Raw genomic sequence first — 26,424 nt, 5'->3', positions numbered from 1 at the left:
AGTTGACTTTTACCAGGGAATACGATGTTTAATTCCTTGCATTTTTCTCTTGTTTGTTTGGTTGTTTTGGCTTAGGTTTTTATAGGACTACGATAATGCCGTCTCAATATACATCTTTCTTATTCTTCACTCTTCTAAGTTTAAACCAAATAAATATAGTAAAACAAAGAAAGTATTTCTTAATAGATGACCAAAGCTCAAATAAAAGATTACTTGTATGATCCACTAGTTTAAAATATCGTGATATTTAGCATATAGAAAACCAAAAGAGCATGCTCTCCTTATCCTAACAATAAGAAACTGCTAAATAATGCAAAAATCCATAATCCTCTTGAACCTTCCCAGATATTTAGATCACGAATCAGTCATGTGAATCCAAAGGCAAAAATCCCTCTGCAAAGGTAATGAGGTTGCATGCATTTTCACCTTACCAGGAAATTTAGTAAAGTATAGCCACAAACACAAAAAAAATGAAGTTTACTGAATTTAAATAACTCATAAAGGCTGTGTGGGGGGTGGGGTCATAGTTACAAAATTGTCCTCCATAACCCTTCATTCAGTCACTCTGAGGGAAATAGCAGAGGCAGCGCTGGAGACTGGAGGAACTTTCCATGCAGGAGTAATTGTTAGCAGCTGGAAATTACGCACAAAATGCAACCTGCAAAAAAGTGAGATTATACAACAGTCTTTCCTTTAAGAATGAGGCAAAGACCTGCTGATGGAAGTGAAAATCAAAATCTGTTGAGATGCAGGGAATCTTTCCACCCACCCCTAGAAATAAGGCAAGGGAAAAAAATGCTTCTTAAATGATGTGTGAAAGCACAGCCGCTAGAAACAGCACCACAGTTGGTGCCAGGGTAGCGAGGTGGCCCCAAGGAGAGGGCCAGTACTACACAACGGCTTTTCTGTACAGATGTATTGCTTCAGAAGTTGATTCACGTACACATTGTGAATAGAAAGAGTCCCCAGCTTGGTTAAACTCGTCTATTTGTAGTTTTAGATTGTTTCACACAACTATAGTACCAGAAGGAAAAATTACAGATAAGGAAAATTCACAAACAGCTCTTCTTGTTACCAGCACCAATGGATTTTATTGACACATGAAATTGTATTTCAGGCCCTGGAAATGATTGAAAAAGTTGATAAATTGTATAAAATACAAAAAGTAATGCATTTTCAATAAGATGTATACTGATAACTGAACAGTAGTGAATTCTTTCTGAGCAAGAACACACATATTATGGCTCCAGTGGTTTGCAACATAACACATTCTGTAAAGGAAAAACTCTAGCATCCCACAAAAGGTATTTTTAATGTAAAAATATCAAAGATTCATCTTTCAGCTAAAATATCGTTTTGTGATCAGGGATTGTACATTTTTCTTCAGCTTCTTCTGTACACAACACGGTGTCTGACACCGTGTACTCAAATTGCATTAATGTTTTAAAAGTAACATAAATATACAAATTTTGAACATTTTAATAATAATCATAGACTAATTTATTTTTGCATATCTTTTGCATAAAATAACACTTATATTGAGCGTCATGTGATAGCCTACATATGTAAATAGATTTTAAAATGTGTCTTTAATGTGCGAGAGCTTCAAGCATCCCCATGTTACTTAATTTTGATGAAGTAATACTTTGTAAATATTCCTATTTAATTGCTTTTGATATAAAACTTCTCTGACTTGATAATGCTACCACAGTAACTGCCTTGATTTCTGGGCATACAGAGCCTTTTTTCACCTAAGTGGTGATGTCATTTTCTAAATCTTGAATTAGATTTGTAGTATAGCAACTAATTTAGCACATTCACCCAGTCATCTAAGATGCCAATGTAGGATTCATCATTGTTCTCTCCAAGAAGCACATAGTTCTCATTTTATTAGCTAAATAGTTCTCAAATCTGTTTGCTCCTCTCATTTCCTATCAGAATTCTCATTAGTTTTCATATCATTGCAAGTATTCTGGTAACTTCCAGCCTGGCTCATTTCAATGCAGATCATTCTATATTGCCTCCAGAACTATATGTCTATAATCCAAAATTTGCCACTTGACTCTTTGACTACACACCAGCGTCTCCAAATTGCCTATTCAATAAAAAAAAATCAATGTACATTGTAGATTAATTTTTATCTGGCCCCACCTTATCTCTTGATCTGCTGTCCTTATTTCTAGCTGCATTTTGCCTTGAGTATCTCCACCCAAGTGATTATGCACAATTGTCTGTACTAACTGTATGGCTGTTGGTCTCACTACCATTGCTCATACTAATTTTCTTCCTGAGACATCTTTGCCCATTATGCTCTATCTATTTTTGACTTACTCCCTAAATTGTTTCATGAACTACCTTCTGCAAAGTCCTCTTTATTGTTTTTTTTTAATTTAAATAAAGTTAAAAATAAATAAATAAGAACAATACAGAGTTTAAAAACAAGATGGGCGGAAGTTAACAATGGTTATTATATTGCATACCGTTATTTTCAAAATAGTTGCTCAGATTACCAGATATAGACATGCATAATTGATCAAACAATATAAGCATAGGAGCAGTTAGTCTTTTCAATTAACTAATAGGATGAGTAGTACATTAACCTTAGTTATCTTATATGTATATATTTTATTACCTTCTTTTTTCTCTCCATTCTCCTCTCCCCATTCTTCTTTCCTTTTGAACAATTTCTTTCCTTTCACACTATCTATTGTTTCTTTTGGGTCTTATTTACTCTTTCAGTTTCTTATACTAGGGAGACCATACAATGATTGCACATGCAAGTTTGATTTATTTCACTTACGAGTATGGTTTCTAGGTGCATACATTTCCCTATAAAAGTCTCGAGTTTATCTCTCTTTATAGCTTAGTAGTATTCCATTGTATAAAAATACTACTTATTTTTTATTCATTTCTCAGTTGGTGGACATCTGGGTTGTTTCCAAGATTTAGCTATTACAAATTGAGTGCTATAAATGTGGTGGCATACATATTGCTGTGGTATGGTGTGTTCAGTTCTTCTGGAAAAATACCCAGAAGGGGAATACCTGGGTTGAACAGAAGCTCTAATTCTAGCTTTTTGGGGAATCTCCACACTGATTTCAGCAGTGGTTGCACCAGTCTACAACCCAACCAAAAGTGGAGAAGGGTTTTTTTCCCCACAGTGCTTCCAATTCATGGGTTTTCTTTTCACTCCGTTGGTGATTTCTTTTGAGGTGCAAGAACTTTTTAATAAGACAAGATCCCGGTTATTGATTCTTTGAAGTATATTCTGAGCAGTTTGGTTTTAGTTCATGAGCTGTCTGCCTACATTTATGTCTTCAAGATTTTTACCTACTTTCTCTTCCAGTAGATTTAGTGTTTCATATTCATATCCTTGACCCATTTTGACTTTAGTTTAGTGCATGGTGGTAGGCACGGGTCTAGTTTTAGTTTCCTTTCTATCCATGACCTTCAAGTTTAGAGTAAATGTTGGACTTCTGTGCTGCCAGATAGTCTGTCCCTGTCTTTATTATTACCCTGTTGACACTGTAATACAATTATCTTTTTATTTTTGCTTCTTTGTTATTTGTAATTGTTTGATCTCAAGGTGAGAGACTTTCCCAACTCCTTATGTGCACACTGCCTAGAACGGCATCTGAAACGTGATGAGTACTAAGTGTTTGTTGGAGAAAGAAAAGATAAAACATATATTTAGTCAGATGCTTGGAAAATCAATTTGCCTTCAATCTTACTTTAGGAATTCTTTTTAACTGGAATACATACAAAGAGTGACATTTTGCTATCTGCAACAATACTATAGAATGTACTAACTTCTAAGTCCTAGCAGTCTTTTACTATAAGATAGCATTTATATTAAGCATACATTATAATTTAGAATGATACTATTGCCTCTATTTTCATAAAAATTAATTTTCCAATACAGTGAATCACCAGTCAGAATTTCAATGCTTACTTTGCACAAAAGTAGTTGGTTTAAAGGGACTAGCTGACTGATGACCTAAAAGCTCTGAAAAGTTTCCTTGATTCTAGATTGCACCTTTTTTGATTTCTGAGTGTAGTTCTTTTGTAAAACAACAACAAAAAATAGGAAAAATTTCTTGAGGAAACCCAAGATTATATATGCCTCTAATTGGGAAGCTTTTGTGCAACCTCTTGAATTTTTTTTATTCAAGGTCAAATTATTTATAAAGGAAAAACTACTGCTAGCAATTTTTAAAGTAAAAATTAGTTATAACATGTGCTGTGTTAATTACACTGAAAAATAATCCAAACTTTTTTCCTTTGGTACTTAAACATCTGTTGGCATATACAAAGATACTCTTGGATTCCACAGTAAATTAAGTGATGTCTTCCTTGAAAAGAGTCTAAAAGATGACAATAAGTTACTATTAAGATTGCGTGAAATGTAAATCAGTGAATTGGTTTATAATTGTAAATATTCTAGATTTTTTTCTTGACATCAGTATGTGTTTTTAAAAGTTCTATAAGTTAAAAACAAAAATTGTAAGTAAAAGTTATTTAAAATCTAATCTTAATGTCACTAATCTATAGGATAATTAACATTATTTTATATACCAATGGACAGATACTTTCAAAGAGATCTAACTTATAGATACATCATTGCCTGTGCTTTTCAGTTCTATACACTGAAAAGTAACTTACTAAGAGACTTCACTATCAAAATAATACATCATTTACAGTCAATTATCATAGCACATAGTTTTCATAGTCTTTGAATAACTCCCTTGTATCCATTATGGCTAGGTAGATACTAGGAAATGAACAGAAATTATCCTGGGTGATCTCTGCCTAAAGAAACTCAGAGACTAATAGGTAGGAGAAAAGGTTTTGAAAAAGAACAATGAATTTAACTTGCAATATAATTTAAGCATTCAAAGAACTGAAGAACTATATGATACCCATGTAATAATGGGCAATAAAAAGCCTATATCATATTTTATTTTTAAAATGCAAAGCATTATTTCCAAAGCTAATCATTAATCAACTAGGTAAACAGAATGATCAGTGCCAGAATTTATCAGTTCTCTGGAAGTACTCTGTCTCTCAGGCAAGACAATTAAATGTTAATAGAATAGGTACATCTGTGTTGGGCCATGTAAGACAGTCTAGAAAATGTCCTTATGTTCTTACTAAGAATTTGCAAGACTGACTTTTAGCCTTCAAGAATATTATCCTTGTCCAGCGATGGTGAACTTTTTGGACCTCTCAATGATACAAACAGCCTCCTGTGGCAAGTGTAACATAGATTCTACACCACTGACCTAGGACAAAAGACAATAATTCCTATTGGAAGGAAACTATTGTTATCCACAGATAGTGAGAGATAGTGAGGCAGTGAGAGAGAGAAAGAGAGAGACAGTGACAGAGACAGAGAGAAAGAGATACAGAGAGAGAGCGAGAGGGGGGGAGAGAAAGGCAGAACAGGGAGAAGATTTAACTATTTTAAGCCTGTATTTCTATTTGATTGTTATAGTTTTCAATTTTCTAGTACACATTTTCATCTGTCTGTTTTCTTTAATATATTAGTTAAACCTATGTAAAATATTTATCTGATAAAAGCTTCACATCACCTGGATATCAATCTCAATGCTCATTTCCATTTCTTTGGATCTGCTTACTTGGTACGCTTGGTGAATTCTTAAATAAATCCTAGATAATTTACAAAGGAGACATAAGACTCTTTTCAGGTGTCCTGGACGGTAAAGAGAACAAAAGCATCACCCCTTGTTTCCATAGAGATGGCTGCAGCCCATTTTCAGTTTTTAATTTTCTCAACACCTAGGGTCTTCCTCTTGCCTTCTTTCTTTTCTTCTTTTCATTCCTTCTTTCTTTCTCCTCCTTGTTCTCCTCGTCATCCTCCTTCTCCTCCTCTTCCCCATCCTCCTCCTCCTCCTTCTTCTTCTATACATTTTTAATTATTTATTTACATTTGGTTCCAGGAACCAAATTCATGATCTTGCTAAGATTGAACAAAATTAAACAGAATAAAGCCAATCAAAACAAAACAACGAGAGTGATACAATCCTTCAAATCAAGGTAATAGGAACTCAGCAATGACCACTGTTCCTCTTATCTTCATAACGGCTGCCTCTATTACCAGACATAATAAAATCAGACAAATCAGAACAGAATAAAGCCAAGGAAAACAGAACGATGGAAGTGATACAGTACTTCAGTACAAGAGAATAGTAAATCAACAACGCTACCATACTATGTCATGTTATCCTCAAAATAGCTGCCTATGCCATCTCACATGATAAAATCAAACTCAACAGAGTAAAACCTAACAAAACAAAATAATGAAAATGATACAAGTCTTCAAAACAAGATAATAGGAAGTTAACAATGGCTATCACCTTCCCTTGTTAGGCGTTTCCTCCCCTTTCACTTTCACAGTATCTAATGTACATTTTGGATCCCACTAATCCACTCGGCTTTTTTATACCAGGGAGGAAACATAAATTTCAGGGAAATAGCATGGCAGAGACAAACCAGTGTACATTGGTCATAGCCATTAATGTAGATGGCCTCAATTTACCAATAAAACTAAACACAGACAAAGTGGATCAAGAAACAAGATCCATCAATACGCTGTATACAAGAATCACATTTAACTCAAAAGGAAATTCGCAGACTGAAAGTTAAAGGACAGAGACAATGCTCCATGTGACAAGGAACCAGAAAAAAACGAGGGGTAGCTTGCCCATCAACTGCAGAATGGACAAGGAAGATAAGACATTTTTATGCAGTGCTTTTACTTTCAATGTCAGGTCTGCCAGCAGCTGTGAGAGAGTGGCTGTGATATTCACAGAGGTCTTCAATATCCGAAAGGCCAAAACTCCAACTTTTGTTTCTTGAGCATATGAAATCTCCCACAGTTACTTTGGCTTTATGTCCTGTTTCCTGTACACTTTACAGATTAAGAAAAGCTGCAAAAACACAGCATAGCAAAGTATCGTAGGCTCACCTCTGCCTCTGGCCTTTCTCTGGAACTCTTGGCTCCTCAAATTCTCCTTGCTAGTGGCAATTTCTGTCTCCCTTGTCTCTGTTTGTTCCCATGTCCTTTACTAAATTTCCTCTCGCCAGCTTTTTAGATTGTCACTATTCACTTTAAGACTTCAACAGCTGCAAAGAAACACGGAGTTTGCCTCAGTGAAATACTCTTTTTAACAGAATTCAAGTCTTGGGTTCCCATGAAATTCTCCAGTCTGTCCCCATGATGGTTATTGATGTTGTTTTCCTCATTGTGGATACTGATCTATTGAAAATTACTGTGCCATAGCTGCAAGCATACATTATAAAATTGTACAGCTCATTCTTTTACTCATACACAAGAAATTTGAATCAAGTGGATGTTTTTGTCAATCATAAGAGGTGAAGCTTTTTGCTGTTTTTGTTAATATTTTTATTATTCTTCATACCATTTTAGTATACTGGTAGAATGTGACCATTACAAATTCTATCTTAGAGAATTGTCAAGTCAAGAAAAAAAAAAGGAACAGTTTCTACGTTCATAAAAGAAAAAAAAACAGTTTAGTATTGGTAGAAAATATAAATTTCATGCATAGTAAATAATTGAGTTACAAATCACTGGCTCCTATTTTCTGTAGAAAATGAAACAAGGATATCATTTGACAGTCACCGAAGTCAGGCCAGTGTCTTCTATTGCTATGCAGCAAATTATTACAAGTTTCTTAAAACAATATGCATTTATAATTGTGAGGTTTCTTGTGATTATGCATCTGAACATGGCCCTCTTGGGCCCTTTGCTTAAAATCTCATAAGGATGAAGTCAAGGTCTTTTCATTTTGACTTTGTTCTCACAGGAAACATGTCCAGGATGAGCTGGTTAAGAAGCTCCTTCTAGTGGCTGGCCACATAATTAATGCCATTACATCTGTAGAGCTCATTAAGCCTTGCTATTTCTTTAAGGAAGGAAGAAACTCTCTCTGGTCCCTACACTTCCTTTTTAGAGCATGCATGTGGTTAGGTCTAGCTCACCTAGGGTAATCACTGTTTTGATTAACTGAAACTCAATCGAGTAGAGGTTTTAATGATACCTGCAAACATCCTTCATCTTGGATAGAGCCTCCTGATTAGAAAGAAGAGATTGGTCCAACCCATAATCAGTACCATATAGTTGTGCAAGTGTACATAAGTGCTTGAAAGGGAATATTATTATCCTAACTATTGTGTGCTGAAGTTTTAAGAAGAGGGAAAAGATCTTGGATCAGTCATTTTGAAAAATGTTAGAAAAACTTAACTGGTATGCTTTGAGGATATTGTTATAGGTTCACCTTAAAAAAGGAGCCCATGAATTTTTAATTGCATTAATTTATTTTTTAGTGCCAAAAATTCTTTCATAAAGAGGTTAGAAATGTGTCCCTTGACTTGAATCTGGATTCACTTGTAACCAGTAAAATTCAGGAGATGATCCTGTGTATCTTATGATAAGCTAGAATAGATGATACAGAATCTTTTTTTAGCCAAAACAGTGAGTTTTGGAGTCATGATCTTCCATCTAGGAAGTCTAACTTTCATCAATTTCTGTGCCATGAGGAGGCCCATATTACATGCAGATACCAGGCATAGCTACTTCATGGGCATCTATAGCTGAGCTTCCAGTCAGCAGTCAGCTTTACATAGGACACACGAGTAAAGGTAACACTGGATGACTCCATGGCCTGACAAGCCTTCCTGTTGTGGCTCTACATTGTAAGAAAATGAGAAAAAGCAATCCGCCTGGACTCTGTCTTAAAGCCTAATAAAATGGTGGTGTTCAGCTACTGAAATTGCACACTCTGACATGCAAAATGAGTTGGAATATGCACCAAAATGATGATATAAATTTTCTCCGTATTATTCAGGAAACTTTAATCAGTATTAAATTTCTCAAAATAGAGATGCATATATTTTGAGAAAAATCAAAGAATCAAAGTAAAATCTGATATTTCTAGATGCTTTATGCTTTTATGACATAAATTAGTTTTATATGGGATTGTTTGTGATAACATCTAAAGCAAAGCATAAATATTTTGACCTATCAGAGCCTTAATTTAGAGGACCTTTCGGTGATACATACTTGAAACTTTAGTAAATACGTGGCAGGCAGAGGCACTGGAAATCTGGAATCTTGGAAATCTCAGCAAATGAATGGCTGCGGTGCTGTGGTTTAAATCTTAAATGTCCCCTGAAAGTCTTTCATCCAGAGGTGGAGCCTGGTTGGAGGAGGGTCCCTAGAGGTGTGGCCTCAAAGGGTATATTCTTGTCCTTGGCTTCTCCTCTCTCTCTGCTTCCTGGCTGCCCTGGCTCATTGAGCAGTTTTCCTCTGCAGGCCTTTGTGCCATGTCGTGTCTGCCTTGGAACCAACTTACCAAGGACTGAATCCTCAGAAAATCGTGAACCAAGATAAAAGCTCTCCTCCTTTAAGTTTCAGGTGTTGGATATTTTGTCTCCAGTGAAAGAAAGCTGACTGAAGCAAGCGATTAGTTTTGCAATCTAGGTTGGATGATGATACAGTGATGCAATCAAAGTGTTTCTGATGAGAATGGCTGGCATCTCATACGTCAAAATATTGTGGTGATCAGTGTAGACACATAACATATGTTCCTAAACTCCAGGAACACACTGACCAAAAAATTTGACTGTCACCTATACATAGAGACACAAATTAGAGTCTCTAACTAACATCAATTATTAACTCCGGTAATCCACGAATGTTCATTGTCTTCTTTATAAAAAAAACACTGTTTCAGGTCCCATGTGTAAATCAATAAAGAAAGACAAGCTCCCTGACTATCAGCTTCTGTCTTGTTCTACCTGGGAAGTGCACTGTTAGGAGAAAATAGAAGTCTTTAGCAAGGTTTCCTTGAGTATGTGACAGTTCACACAGTTAAGATTCAGCAAGCGTCAACCTATTAATTTCTTTAAAGTAAGTAGAGTAAACGGAAAACTATTCCAGGCAGAAGAAACAACAATCACAAAGGTCCTGAGTTAGGTTGAGGCAGAAAGACATGCAACACTTTTTTTTAATCCCCAGAAAAGCATCTCCTAATTATTTTCTCCCAGATTCTAGTGGGTCTTTTTATTGGTCTGTTTAAAAATTGTTCTTTGTGGTTTTCTTTGTAAAAACCTGAACAAAATCTATTAGGTTCTTCTAGCCAGATGACATTTTAAACCACAGCTACTAAGCCCCTTTGCAATAGCAATTTGGTCTTATCGCACTGTTTCTTATCTCATGTGGTTCTCTCTTTATTCCCACCTCTCAGCCAGCTACCTTTTCATCTCAGTCTGTTGTTTTATCTCATCTCTGAGCTTATTTCATAAATTGTTTTATTGAATGATATTGAGAGCGAAAACCAGATGCTGTGTTAAATTGATTTTTTTACCTAGTGTAAATCCACAAATTCTGACTCCGTCTCACCTCAGTAGTATATCTCTTACTTATTTAGAGTATATATTTTTCATAGATTTTACATCAGCTGTATCAGTTCAGTTTTTAAGTATTTAGAAAAACAAATAAGTCAGCCCTGATTTATATTGGACTAGAGAATCATAGTCTCTTGAAAACCAGGTTTTAGTCCAGAACCTCAAGCCGTATCATGACCTTCAATCAAACAAATAAACAAGATAAACAGCAGGTCTCTACCCATGAACTTGATTGATACAAGTGCCCCACACAAAACAATGTCACTTATTTATGCTTGTCAAGTTTTTACAATAAATCCAGGCACTACAAAGAAGTGCCTTTAATTTCACATATATTACATATTTAATAATTTTTAACAATAACAGAACAAGAAATAGTATGTATACATACAAATAATAAAGTTTATATATTTAAAGAAATTATCCTGAACAAGATTGAACCTAGTGGGATATTTTTTAAATCATCCAAATAATCTGATCAATTTTCAAAAAGTTAGTGTTATAGTAACTAATCTTATTTCCCAGGTACCTTGAAAATCGAGTCTCAAACATCAAAAAAGAATTTTCCAGTCATTTTATCAAATATAATTAGATTCTTTCAGTTTCAAATAATCTTGATGAATGTGAATAAACCTAGAAAAGTTAACAGCTTTTGAGGAAGTTTATATGTCACTTATCTTTTCTTTTAGTTATTATAGCTCTATGTCTAGCCAAATCCACCTTAGGTGTAGATGAGATTGTAAGCTCTCAGCACAGTAGCAGTCCTATAACTCACAAGTATTTGCACATTCTCAGTCACTCTGATGTGATGCTATGCTGTCAACTTAATTGACTGTGCTCTGGAGAATCCTCTATAAAATAAATAGTTCTCAAAACTGTATGTGTATTTTGAAGCATTGGAACACACGCACTCAATAATTCCAATGGCTAAAAAAATGCTTAACTAAAAATAATAGTCACTCATCATAGAACTTTAGGATTGGTGGAGTAATATTTTAACAGCTGTCTAAAATGTTTCTGGAGTGAATTTTGGGAGAAGCAACAATTTGGTCCTAGGTCCAAAATATTTGGGCAGAAGGAAATGAACATATTTTTTTACAAATATTTTAATTAATAAAAGTCTAAATGAAAAACTATAAAGCTTCTATCCTGAGGGCTAAAATATCAAAGGAGCAAAGAAATCTGCTTCACCGATTTGTAGGAAAAGGGGAATATAATTTAATGTTGTATCCTATTTTATTTTACCTGCACATAACACATTAAATGAACTACAGTGACAATCTGAATCACAATTTTAGGAGTGAGGAAATTGAAAGGAGATAAAGGAAGCTGTCTTCGTCACAGTTGTCGACTGAATTCTGTTTCAGTGATTCCCTCTGGAGCTCCATCACTCTGACTCATGTCAGGAAGACATCTCACCGTGCTGACTTTCCCTGATGAGCATGTCCTGCAGTAAGAAGGCACCTCGCGGCTGCATCACCTAGGGCAGGTACTTCTTTGTCATACTTGGCTGCCTTGAGGATCACTTGCTTGGATGGCTGCCCAGGCACCCAAACAGGAATCGTACTTGTTTCTCTATGAAGCACCATCTTGCTGGCCCTCGTATTCAGTGTGAAGTTTAGGGAGGGAGAATATAAAGTCTAAATATCTCATGACTTGTACAGCTAGAGAGATGATAATCTCCTTTGGTACATTAACAGTAAGAAGTATAAAGTGGCTTTTGTATAAAATTTCATAGGCAATGACTGTGAGATTATTGCTCATTTTCATAAAATTTAATAAAAGATCAATAGAGCCAACACTTCGATCGCAGCTCATCTACCACGAAAGACTACAAGAGGAAAAGGCTAATTTCTTCTCAACTTAAAGCTTTCATCATTCTCCTTGGTATTGTTATGTTGGTTGGTCTATCTTAGCTTAAACAGCTTCCAAAAAAGAAAACAGTTAGACTTCAAATGATAGAATAAGTACAGTGAATCACTTTCCCAGACATTTAAGACACACACAGAGTTGAAAATCATATTGAGACTCTGATGTTAGAACACAGAGTGTGTGTTTGAAATATTAAACACACACACAAAACAAATGATGTATTGAAATGTTAAGAAATATAATTACTAACATTCAATGTCTCTTCTAACAACTGGGCATCAACTACCTTTGAAGTAAGAATGCATACCCAGTGTGTCTCTGTGTACATGTAGGTATTTATATACTCCTGAATAGTTAACTCTGCTTACATTTTATCTAGGATGCTGTGATGTTCCAGTTTATTACTCTCATGAGCAGAGAGACACATGGAATTTGGATATTTTCCTAAAAGAGATTACCATATGAGTGTTTTCAATCATGGAAAAAACCAGAGGAAATCATATGCTCAATTTATAGTTGTGGGTGTTATTAATAGTAGTAGGAGTAATAGCAGTTTGTAAGAAGAGTAGGGAAAATGTCTGTGTGTGTCACAGATCTACAAAGTACTGCAAGAGTGTACCTTTGGTGGACCAAAGAAACCCTGTATCCCCCCTCCCATCAGAACTTCAACAGAAGTTCTTTAAGCCATAAATTCAAAGGCTCAACAGCTATGGTGCTCTTGGGTGAAAATCACCAGTATCATGACACTTAGATTTTGCCTTCATAAAGGGAATAGTATTCCCCAGAATTTGTGTTCTGCCTTGTTAGGAATCTGTTTTACATCACACACAAATCCTGCGATGACTGTTTGAATACTCTTAATAATTGAGTTGCCACCTGTCTCCTGATGGTTGTCATTCATTCAGTGGATCCATAATACCTAGCGTTTGGTGATTTTCACCAGTTAAACTTTAACTGGGACCAAGTCACCTCATCTTCAGTATTTCATTTATATCTTGCTGCTTTTCCAGGGAAGAGCTGAGTTGGGGGCAGAGATCTAATGCACTGGAACTCTTCTGGCCTGATGTTTAAAACCGTAAACCCTAGGACACTCTAAGGGGAGAACAGTAGGATGTAGAGAAATAACCAGGGACATAATAACATCTAGCCCAAAACTTCAGCTTTTCTATTTATGGCAAATGACTTTGTGATTCCCTGAGTTAAGTTCTTTGTGCATGCATATATTGCAGATGGTATTCTTTCTTTTATCTGTCTCACGGGATAGTTGAAGGTGTTCAGTACATTTATGAAATACTATTAAACATTATGAAACATTGTAGAGAATATTGTGAACTATTATTAGTGGCTGTATATCTGTTTGTTTTGATTTTTTTTTTTGAGACAAGGTCTTGTTAAGCAGTTCAGACTGGCCTTAAGCTGACTTTGTAAACCCAGCTGGTCTCAAACTCACAACAATTCTGCCTCAGCCTTGCGAGTGCTGGGATTATAGGTGTGCAACACAACACCTGGCTGTGGCTGTTTTATTTGCATATTTTTCCCTCTCTGGTAATAATTTTGCTTCCCATTTTAAATAAATCTGATGCATAAAGAAAAGTAACTACGATAAATAAAACTTGATTCACGACCTTCCAATCTAACTCCTGCTGCTCAAAGGTGATTGTTAAACTCTTCTTATTTGCAGCTTTTTTTAATCCTGCTGTTCTATGGTGACTATTAATACAGAAAGTTAGTGTTCTGTCATGGAGACACCCTCAGTGTGAAGGAAGAGAGGTTCAACTTGGCTGAGAGTTTTTTTTTTTTTTTTTTTTTTTGTCTTTTTCGTTTTTATCGGTACCAGGGATCGAACTCACGACTGCCTGCTTGCAAGGCAGGCGCTTATGCCACTGAGCTAAATCTCCAGCCCCTTGGCTGAGAGTTTTAAGTAATTCAGTCTATAACCATCTACAATGAGGCAAAAACATCACGGAAGAAGGGAATGGCGGAGGAAAGCTGCTTAGTTCATGGGGACTGGAAAGTACACCAGGTGGACAAAGGATCCTAAATAATCGTGAAGACCATGGCTCCTGCGTGGCCACCCAGACACATACCCAGGAGAGTGCTTTCCTGAGCTGCAGGCATTTCTTAATCTAGTAAAATTGCACGTAAAAGTTCGTGCTCAAATATGATAAATGTGCCAATTAATTTTTGGCCCAAAGCTTATTTTGGGGAATATATTTTTTGAAAGGATATTCCCTTTTGAAGCATTAAGTGCAAAGAGAATTTTATGTAGATACCGAACATTAGAAATAATAGCACCGAAGAACACCCCAAAGGGGCTACAGTTTGTCTCCCTAATCAGCATAAAGCTCCAGAGAGGACTGGGGATCTTGTGTTCTCCTCACCACTTTTTATGGAAAGATCACAATGTTCTTGATATCTCATAAGAAAATTTATAATCTGTGGAATAATTAATATCTTTATTTTAGCATCAATTATTTTAATGGAAGTTTTAACATTATCTTTTTGTTTGTTAAGATATAAACTATAGTATACTGAGAATAAATTTCTGAAGGAAAAGCACTTTTTAAGAAAAAATGAGTTTAATGAACCATATTAGAACTGATTCACACACTGGCAAACCACCAGCTGGCTATGTGACCTTAAGACACCATTCTTTTTTCTGGATATTACTGAAGTTGCCTCATCTATAAAATGGCCAGCTTGAAATTAATAAGTTTAAGTTAAGACAATTCTACAGTGTGTTAAACTTCTAAGTTTTACTTCAAACTTATTTGGGAGAAAGTAGGCAAAATTGTTGTGCATAAATTTTGCATATAAGTGCACCCAAAAAAAGGCTTTTACCTCCCTTTCTTTTAGGAAACAATCCTCATGGTTTCAGTCTTATTTTTCACCTGTCAGTACTTAAGCATGAAGATTAATAGTCGCATTAGTTTTGTGTGGAAGAGCTAATAGCTTCTTAATTGTTTTTAATGGGATACTTTAGAAGATCCCTGTGTTTACCACATTGCAGTATATTTTTTAGCACAGAACCTCTGAGTTAACACAGCTCAGCATCAGTTAGTGAAAGAGATTATTTTTTAAACAAATAATCATGTGAGGTAGATATGTAATTATTTATATCATAAAACTTTGGTTCAAATATGGGTAACAGTCAGATTATAGTTGATAGATTTCCATACTTCCAAAAGGGATAATTTAATACCAGAACTGGGATAAGATTTCCCATATAAAATCTTTACCTTTTTGTGGACACTCTACAGTATAGAAAGAAAAGGAAAAGAAATACTATGGTGAAACCTACAGAGAATTCAAGATAGGAACTTAAGATTGGCAAGCATATCACTTAATTTCTACATTTATAAGCAGTAGTGTCCCCTTAATAATGAACACCATAAATAAATAAATAAATGTCAGGAAGCAAAATGAGTAGCTTTGGGAAAACTGTTTACCCATAACTAGGATGGTGTTTGGAAAAGAAAACAAGAAAAACAAAACAAAATAGAATGTCAGGTAATCTCATTTCCATCCCTATAAAAGAAATGCATGGCAAATCATTTTCTTTACTAAAGCTCTATGCCCTGAATTGGTAAGAGAAATATTTATTTTGGACACTTGACTTCTGAGACACACCATTTGAGTCTTCTTTTCAGCCAACGTCCCTACCATCTTGGCAGACAACATGACCATGTCCAGTTACCATGTCCTGCAAGGTAACACAATATCTGGTCCCGTCACCTCTGTCTTGTTTACTTTGCCTATGCCCTGCGGTTTTCACTTCATACCAGTCTCAGTGCCCTCATCTCTGTCCCTTTGTTATCCCAGACTCATTTTTATCTCAGCTCTTTCATACTTCTTTGAGTCAGAAAGGTGGCTGGCGTCTTCTCACTCCTTTGGTTTTAATTCAGATTATGCCTGTTGAAGAAGTTTCTTCAACCTGCTTTAACTATTCATGATGCACAGTTGCATGATAGTCTTCCTCTATTAAAAAAGTAAAAATGCCACAAGAACTAGAACCATCCCTCTCGTTCCTCATTACTGTACCTGTGGTGGATTGATAACTGGTGGTCAACTTGTACACTAGCTGAACTGAATCAGCATTGTAGTAGGTGTGGGTGGCTCACCTGGGGATTGTTGCCAAGATAAAAAGGAGAACTAGAAAGGAAGAGTTGGATGCTGTTGTTCTCTTGCTGCCATTGGTTCTCCTGGAGGACCTTGTTGAGCTTCTTTCCTGACAGGAACTTCCTACTCTCATCATCAGTGGAGCTCAGGGCCTCGTAGTTGCTGAGAATGACTGTGGTTCACTTTGGGGGAGCTCTGGTCTTTACTTCCTCCTGGCTCTGGTGGGGAAGCTGGTTTAATCTCCAAGAGAAGCTTGTCATTCTGGCTTCCAGATATGAACTCAGCTGTTCTCATTGTTGAAGGAGCTCGGACCTCAATGTCACTGAGGATGGCTGTGGTACTTTTTGAGGGATTCCCAAGTCCTTACTTTGAGTACGGCTTCTTGGATCCAGTGCAGAACACTCAACCTGACATAGACTTTCTAGCTTCCACTGCTGACCTTTGGGCCTTCCCAGTGCAGATCCATGAAACAGACTTGCACAGTTCATTGTCATGGGCTCTAGGTCTTCACTTGGACTCACGCAGAACATTGCTGTGGCATCCAGGCCCTCAGCTGAATTCTCTAGGTCTTTAATGTGTGGACATATTTTCTGCACTTTCTTCATGTTTGACTCCTTGCATGAACATTAGAAATAATACAATAAATTATGTGTCTTGTGTTTTCTTGTTCTCTTTGAAAAGCCCTGACAACAATACCCCAGTGTCAAAGAACACTGCCAATCATATAGATGGAAATTAATGTTTTTAATTCACTGAAGGAATTGAGTTGAGTAAGCACTAAGATTTTCTTTGACTCTGGTATTTAATAGATGTTTTATATTTATATAAAAGGCACTGCCTTTACTATACTCATTCACTCTCTACACTAGTACCAGGTGACTTCTAACTCAGAAATTTCCTAATTGTAAAAATACCTATTGTTAGTCTTTCCATTTTTATTATCTCTATGATTTTCTATTTTGTTAGTGCATTTCAAATAAATTCAATGGACATTGTAATCAAAAAGGGAGCAAGACTAAGAAGAAATCGGAACACAAAAAGATAAAATAAGGGTAAAAAGCCTTTCTTATGAAAGGCACAGGATTGGAAATAAAGGAAAAATTCAGTATCACATCAAGATGGTAGCCACTGGTGAAATAATTTAAGATTCTTAATGCTTAAAGAGAATTGATGTTATTCTGTGCAATCTACAAATATTATGCTTTGGAGGAATAGCTGAAGTTAGATATTTGTAAAGGGCTACTGGCTTTCACAAGGCAGAAAGTTAATCAAAAGAGACAAAGGAAGCCGGAAAAAAAAAAAAAAACAAAAAAAAACAGAAGTAGAATCAGGTATTTCACTTGAAAGACACGTCCTATCTCTTTATAAGTCACAATGCAAAGTGTGGAGTCCTGGGGGAAATAGACAAATCCTAAACCCCGGAGGTAGCACATTGGAAATCTCTGTTCTTCTAACTCTAGGGGAAAAAACTGACAGGCTATGATTTGGGTACATAGGTTTACAGACAATATTTGCCCTGAATCATCACTGCCAATATGCAAGCTCCACAGTTTATCTTGGTCTTCCAGTTAGTACATCATTAGTGAGAATAATTTGAAGTTCTAGAAAAGCAGACTGTGCATGGCAATATCCTAGGGAACATTTTCCCAGAGGTCATTGTAAAAGACAAGCATGCAGGAACTACCTTGTTAAAGAAATCTCAAAAATTTAAGTCACAAAGCTGCAGGCAGATCTGTAGACAGATCATCAAACACTAATCATAGAGGGTTTTCCTGAGGAGAACAAAAATAACAGTTTGCTGAGGAATGAAAAGAAATATGGGTCACATTTTATCCTCCAGGCTTACGGTTCCATTTTAAGCCTGGGAAATTTCTGTTCCACTGTCAAAATGTTCTGTGCTTTGTATAGAAACGTCTCTGTCATCCAGTGGTATACATCTTTATAACCCCTTGGAGATCCCAAAACAATAATAATACTGAATGTGTGTATTTTTCTTTAGTAAGAACCAAGAGTTATTGAGGGGCTATTATGTACATACACTCATACATCTATTAATCCATTTAATCCTACAAATAACCCTTATGTGTAGGAATATTAACTTTCCCACATTGTAAATAAATACACATAAGCTTAAAAATTGAATTACTTACTCAATTCCAAGGAAACAAGCACTAAGGCTGGAGAACAGTGCTGCCACCCATCTACCCCAAGTAGTTACTGGCAGAGCTAGAAATCAGAAGTTTTAACTGGAATGTTTCGATTTTCTTTTCCCACATCTTTAAGCAAAACTATCTAGAGATCTGAATTTCCTAATATGAAAGTCAACTAGGTCAATCCTGTGTGATTTAGTGAGGAACAACTAATGAAATGTGATTGTAAAATCCCAGACAGTTGCTGAACTATGCAGTCTGCAGAGCCTTCCCTTGGCATGCGTTTTAGAAGTAAATAAATCAGAGAGGCATCCTGTGTCTGTTTGTGGAAGGGGGAAGGAGAGAGGCAGTAGCGTTGATCTATTATGCACTGCCTCGCAGAGGGGGACACAGACCAGCCAGCGATGCCACAGCCAGATTTTTAAATATTCATGTGGATGTAGGTGGTTACCCAAAATAAGTTGCACTCCAGGGAAACGCATCCCACGCCTTCTGGTCACACGGTATACTACACAGCAACAGAGATTACAACACCCTCTGAGGGGGAAGCCCTGGATTCTCTTAGAAAAACCTTCCATCCCTTCTGCTCAGAAATAGATTCAAACCTAGATGAGACATCTAATGGCATAAGCAATGAAATTTCCTTTACAAGGAGCTGGAGAAGGAAGAGATCAGTGTTTCATGCTGGCTTTTTGCCTGTGATTCCTACAATTTACCTTGCCTGTGATGCTGATGTATTTCTTCCAAAACAGCTTCAGTAATGAGGCCACTATCCAAGACAATTTCTCAAGCATTGCTGCAGAAAACATATTGTGTTTTTATGTTACTCTTATTAAAGAAAATTTCATGTCTAAAATAATGTATCTGTAGCCAAATGTAGTATTTATAATCCCATAAAAATATTTCATAGGAGCTGAAATAATTTTGATTTTCAAGTACAGTAGATTATGCTTAAATGAACACTTATAGTCTAAGAGTATCTAAATAAAGATTACAAAAGGATTTTATAATACATTAGCTATAAAAAGGCCCATTAAGTATCTAAAATATGGTCTTAAAATTATTGAGTTCAACACACACTAAACATACATTTAATTCTGGACAACAGTGTAGCCGGTGGAAAAAGAAATGAGAGAAAAACTATATTTTCCATAAAATAGTACTACCATTATTTTGTATAGCATACCCTGTTATTTTATTTTTCTATTTTACTTCTTTGCTTTCATTTGATTCTATTATTTGAGGTATTGTTTATGACTCCTTACACTGATGGACACACCATCTGTTCTAACTGAAATTTGATAAAGAGATACAAATAAAAACCTGCTCAACTATAAACTACTGAATCACAGTCAGGAGTGGTGGCATTTGGCTGTAATCCCAGCACCCTGGGAAGCTGACACAGCAGAAATACAAGTTCAAGTCAACACTGGCAAATTAGTGACTTAGTCTGACCTTGTCTCAAAATGTTTTAAATATTAAATTTTTTAAAATTATTGGAGATGTAGGTCAGTGTGAAGTTCCTGAGATCAATCCCCATGCATATATTTCTAAGCCTCAGTCTTAGACAGCCTGAGAAAATAATCCAGGAAACATCACATTTCCTGACTTAAAAATATACTACAACATGATGTAGTTTTAAAAGAAATAAGGCACTGGTATAGAAACATGCAGAGTAGTAGAAAACAATAATGAGCTGAGATGTAAATCCAAATATCTATAGCCAACTGATTCAAACAGTGCATCAGAGAAGGCCTTAATATAAATAATGATGGAAACAAGTGTATATAAATTTACAGAAGAATGGATCTAGGTTCCTGTTCCTCACCAGTTACAGAAATACACCAAAAACTGATTAAAGACTTCAACATAAGGCATAAAGTTACTAGAAAGAAACAGGGGGATTGCTTCAAGACATGGGAATAGGTAAGGATATTTTGGACAAGACCCCAGTAATGCTGGAAAAAAAAGCAAAAATAGAACATTGAGATTGAATCAAAATAACAAGTTTCTATACAAGAAAAAAAACAGTCAACAGAGTGAAAGTACAGCCTACAGACTGGAAGAAAATATTTATAAATTATACAGTTAGCAAAATTCAATATTTGGAATGTATGAAGAACTACAAAACTCATTAAAACAATTTCATTTTAAAATGGGCAGTATATCTAAATGTTCAGAAGATGCACAAATCACCAATGAGTACTTGAAAAAATTTCCAACATTACTAGTTATCAAGGAAAAATAATAAAAATCTCAATGAGATTTACTTCATCTTTCTTTCTTTCCTGCTATCTTTGCTTGATTCCAAGTTTTGTTTCTTCTAGGTGGTAATTAACTAATGTTTTGAGGCAGGTACTGTATCCTCCAACCAGAACTCTTTTTACTCCTCATTGTTGAGTTCTTGTTGAACTCCTCATTGTTGAGTTCTGTATGCATTTTAGATACAAGATCTTATTAGGGAAAGATTTGCAAATATCTACTTTGTCCACTGTCTTTTTGTTTTTCAAGCAATGTACCATCTGAAACTCAAGTTTTTAACATGATATTTCTCAATTAGTTATTATTATTAATGCAATTAGATTATTAATGCAATTACAGTCCTAAGAAATTGCCCTATCCATGATCAAAAAAATTTAGTCTTATGTTTCCTTGTAAGAGTTTTAGCATTTACATTTAGTTATATGACCCATTTTAATGTAATATTTTGTGTGAGATATGAAACAGATAATGCTTTATAATTTGATATCTAGTTATTCTTGTACCATTTTGTCAAACAAGTTATTTTTCCCCATAGAATTACTTTGGCACCCTACTCAAAAAAACTCAACCATAAGTATATGGCTTTGTTTCTGAATTTTAAATTCCATTCCATCAACTTATATGTTTGTTTTTATGTCAGTAGCTTATGAAACTATTCTTAGGTCAGTAGGGCTGTGAGCTCTGCAGTGATTTGAAATCAGAATGTGTGTGGCTCCAATTTGCTCCCTCATTTTCGGTACTGCTGTGACTATTCTGAGTTCTTTGCTTGTCCATGTGAAGTGGAAGGTTTATGTCTTCTTGGGCTTTTTCCTGAGCAGAGAACAAGCCCTACTCATGATTATGTCCTTCTAGGATGCCAAGACAATGGAAAAGATTTTCAAACACTTTATGTCCATCTCATCCTTTCATTTTTCCTTCTACGTTTTACAGGAAGCATCTTGTAGGCCCGATCAATAACATCATCATAAGAATCTGCATAGAGACATTGTACTGATATTTTTTAAAATGACTTAAAAATGGACTATGTCATACAACTTCAATTCTATGCCAGGTCAAATAAGAACAAAAAAAAAAAAATGGTTTTCAGTGAAGTGCCAGAGAGTCCACAGTTTCAATTCTCTGAGCACCAGGCTCTTGAGAATGTGAAGACTTGCTGTTTCTCCTCTAGAAGCAGTGAGGTGGCTGGTTTCCCAGTTACTCTACTTGTAATGCTGTTGAATTTTAAGGCTGCTGTCAGGCTAAGAAGAGGGGATAAGAATCAAGGCACAGAAATATCAAGCCACAAAGTTTAATTGCTGTAACCCTGCTGTTTTTCTTGAATAACATCACTTTTTATTTCCAAGTGTTTGCTTAATTTTCAGAGTTCTGAAAAAGCTTGCCAGTGTTCTCAGTACTTTTATTAAGGCAGATTTTCTGACTTTATCTGCCATTCTGCAAGTGAGTCCATGCCCAGCGAAATGTAAACAAGTCTCTAGGCCAACATAGTAAAGGTTCTCTAATCTTAATTCTGAATATATATTCCAACTGCTGATATTCTTCTTCTTCTTTTTCATTTGGCTATTTTCTTTTGTGTGTGCAATGATGGAAAGCACTGCTTGCTATAATTTATTTAATTTTTTTTAATTTATGCATTCTTGCATATGAAATAGGAGAGTATTTTTCTATGTAAACTCTTTCCACAATATTAAAGAAATATGTCAAGCCACTTTTCAAATTTATACAAAGAGTTGGTAAAGCAGGATGACTTCAAGATCAAGAGAAAAATGTAATGCTTACAAGCTTGAAAGTAGAATGAAGAAATGGGGTGCATTTTAAAGGTGATAACATAATTCTTGGTAATGTAAAAAGCTAGCTATTTACTAACACATGGGTAAATAATGCTAATGACAGATACGAGAATGTTGAGAGTCCAGTTGGGATAAATTAGTTAAGAAGATTTATCCTATGAGAGACAGACAGGTTTTTGTAAATGAAAGGAATGCATTTTTTATCTCAGAAAAAAAAAAGATTTAAAAAGGTAGCTTAAGCTGAGTGTAGTGAAGCAAGTCTGTAATTCTAGTATTCTGGCAGGATGAGGCAGTAATATCATAAGTTTGAGCCCAGCTTGGTCAATTTAACAGCTTAAAAATATGAAAGCATGTTGAAAGAACAAATTGGCAGATGGAGAGAGAGACATAAAGTGAATGAGATTTGTTAGCTTTGAGAACAACATAAAAATACAGAATTATAAGTCAGTACTAGTGATTTAGTTTATACCATTGTGCAATTTAATTAAACACAAGAACTTCGGTATCATGGCTCCATTCACTTGGAATGTCCTTCAGTCCCATAAATACGTAGTGTTCTTTCATTCCTTTATGCCTGTTCAGCATCACCCTACACTTCTCTGTAACATAGATTGCTTTGTCTTCCTTCACTTCTCTTGCTTCTCTCCAAGAGAGATCATGGCTTCTCCTTCTATGAGTTGTGAAAGGAGGCAGGACCTAGGCGTGGCATAATTTTATGCTAACTGTATCTTCGATGACCCTTCTTGCACTCGACTCTACCTTGAGGCATACACTCATTGCGACAGATCTTCTTCACTGCAAAGCTCCTTGGAATGGAGCTAATGAATCACTTAATTCAATATATTGGTAACTAAAATCCCCATTTTCATAACTGATACAGGATCCTTTTCTTTAAAAATGTTAAGTAGTTATGAAAAGATAAGTTGATCAACCATAAGTTTATTTCATATTACATGTTATTATCATGCATAAATATTAAAAGAACTCTTTAATATAAATTTAATACACTTTTGGCATTCTGTGTGATTATATTTTTTGCTGCACCTTAAGCACAACAACTTGGATTATCACTGTTGAATCATTAGTTGCCCAACCAAGTGACCAAAACAAAGAAAATTAGGTACACTGTAACTTGTGGAGGGGAACAGAAGGCCATTTCTTTTTGACAAAATGAAACAAAACAAAACAAAACAAAACAAGAATGTAGAGATTTCAAAGGCAGACCTCCCATTTTCTATTCTCTCATGAGTTTTCTATAAGAAACTACTGAACAAGTCAGTACACTGTAAAAATCAGCTAAATGACAAAAGGCAAATACCATTCAAATGATAGGTTTAGCCTTTTCCTGTGAGGCTGAATGAATCATAAAAGATCAGTTTGAAGAGCCATTAAAAATCACACTAAATCTCAAAATGTTAAGAATGTTTTTACGTATGTCTGTGACACAGTCCCTAAGGTACAGAGAATTAAATAAAGGTGGAAAATTACAGTGTCTTCTGCTTATATAAGATTTGTAAAATGTGGTTATGCATAGCCATATATATTTATTACCAATATAGAGATAATAAGCAAATAAAGTAAATAATAACTGGCCTCATAAAAGGTTAAACTGTACTTTCCTCCAAGTTAGATATGTCTATTTTTTCTTGAGTGTCCATCTCCCTTTAAAAGTCACTTGTGAAAAGCAACCAGTCCTGATCATTCTGTTATCTGCAATGAATGTGTGATTTTCCTCTGCAAAGAGCACAAGTGTTTGCATGTGAGATTTGACACATGGGTTGCCACGGTGACAGTCTGCTCTTCTGTAAAGGAAAAGAAATGAATACTATAGTACTACAAATATGTGCAAATAGGCCCGCTACAAAGTGCGCTTGAAAATATATATTTTTTTGTTTCAATGTTGAATGAAACACAAAAAAAATCAAAACAGGAAACACAAAGGCCACTTTATCATCTGCATCTAAAGGATCTCCCGTCTTCTTGCTTCATGGTCCGACTGCCCTTTGGCTTCCTCCCTCAGCCCTCAGATTAAGTATCCCTCTTACTTGCTTAAGGTGTGAGCACCTGTTTACAGCTGAAACAACTTTCTTTTATACTTGAAGAGTAGAAAAGAACCTCCTGTGTCCCTCCTTCTGTCAACCATGGGCTTTCCAAGAAACACTGAAATGAATGAAGTAGGTGTTCTTTCCCCAAGCCAGATATAGCCCCACGTTATTTTTGCTTGGATATCACTATCTCCAAATGACCCGTTCTGGACTGGGAATATAGATCCTGAATTCTAGAAAATAATCTCAAGAGAAACAAGAAATTAAACTGAAAATGTCAATTGAGTATTAATATCCTTCGTTTACTGTGAATGATTTATCTAATCATAGAGAAACCAAGTTTTACGTCTCGGTTCCATCTCTTTAAGAGCAAGGGAAAGGAGAGGGTTATATCATAAGTGATCACATTGCGGGATCACATGTACTTTCTTGGATCATTTATTTTTAGTTCTCTAACTCAACTTTTCATTTAGACAACATGGCCTTAGTTTCTTTCCAGCTATTTTCTGTGTAAGTATTCAATAATTCACTTTTTATAATCATTTTTTAAAAAACAACATTAAAATGTGGTTTGTATACTTGAAATTAAAATATATTTGAAAGATAAAACAAATTGGAAGCCTTGATATGACTTCAAGGAAGTTCAAATAGCCCAACATAGTACAATTTCAATGTAGAAGTTGTTTTTAGATAGTTGAGATTCCGAACCCTACTAACATTATAAGACAAAATAAAAGAAAATAAAGAATTTGCTGAGGTCGGAAATGAAGTTTACCACAAATTACTCGCCAATTGACAGAAGACATTAAGAACACAGATTTAGTTTAAGGTAAAGTAGAACCGTTCTATGGACAACACCTTTTTTTCATCAGGCATGGTGATGCCTGCCTGTAATTCCAGCAGTCCGGGAGGATGAGACAGGAAGATTGCAAGTACAAGCCAGCAGTGGACAACTGAGTGAATTGGTGATACCTTGTCTCAGAGTAAAAAAGGAGAGGGGAGCTGTATGAAGACAATGTTCAGTGTGAAAGTCCTCAGTTCAATACCTGGCAGGACAAAATTAAATTTATTAAGAAAAGAATGCATTTTTGAAAGCTAAAAGTATAATTTTGATGTTTGTTATCAACATTGGACTAAGAAATGCCTTCAAAAAGTGAGAGTGAAAATTTCTCAGCTATAGTATTTTATCACCTTGATGGAAATATGTTTGACACGTGGAAATGTAAAAATGTATTTACCAATCTGAAGTTTTGGAACACATGTGCGTAAGAAATGACTTCCAAAATCAAGCTAATTATAAATCTTACAGTTATTTTGTATATGATTAGAACATTTAAGATCCACCTTTCAGCAAATAGTAAGCATTGCAAGAGTATAATTCAGTATAATGACCTCCTGTGTACCGGAGCTCCACACTTTACTCTCCTGCTGCCTGAAACTTTGGCCACCATTTCCCCTCCCACTCGCGTACTCCAAACATGCAGCTATCATTCCACGAGTGATACTTCCAACTGCTTTCACGAGTTTGACCACTTCACATTCTGTAGTGAGTAAGATCACATGGAAGTTATCTTACGGTTCTCCAGGTACAAGGTGCAAATGACAGTGTTTCTTCTGTTTTTATAGACCTGAATAGTATTAAAATATTATAGTATCATGAACTCACTTTGGAATACAACATATATATCATATTTTATATATATATATATATATAATGTCATATCACTGTATTTATATCAT

The sequence above is a fragment of the Cavia porcellus genome, unplaced genomic scaffold (genome assembly GCF_034190915.1).
Source record: "Cavia porcellus strain 051 isolate PalLab524CR breed Dunkin Hartley unplaced genomic scaffold, mCavPor4.1 scaffold_14, whole genome shotgun sequence".
NCBI lineage: Eukaryota > Metazoa > Chordata > Mammalia > Rodentia > Caviidae > Cavia > Cavia porcellus.
This window is presented reverse-complemented; position numbering follows the sequence as displayed.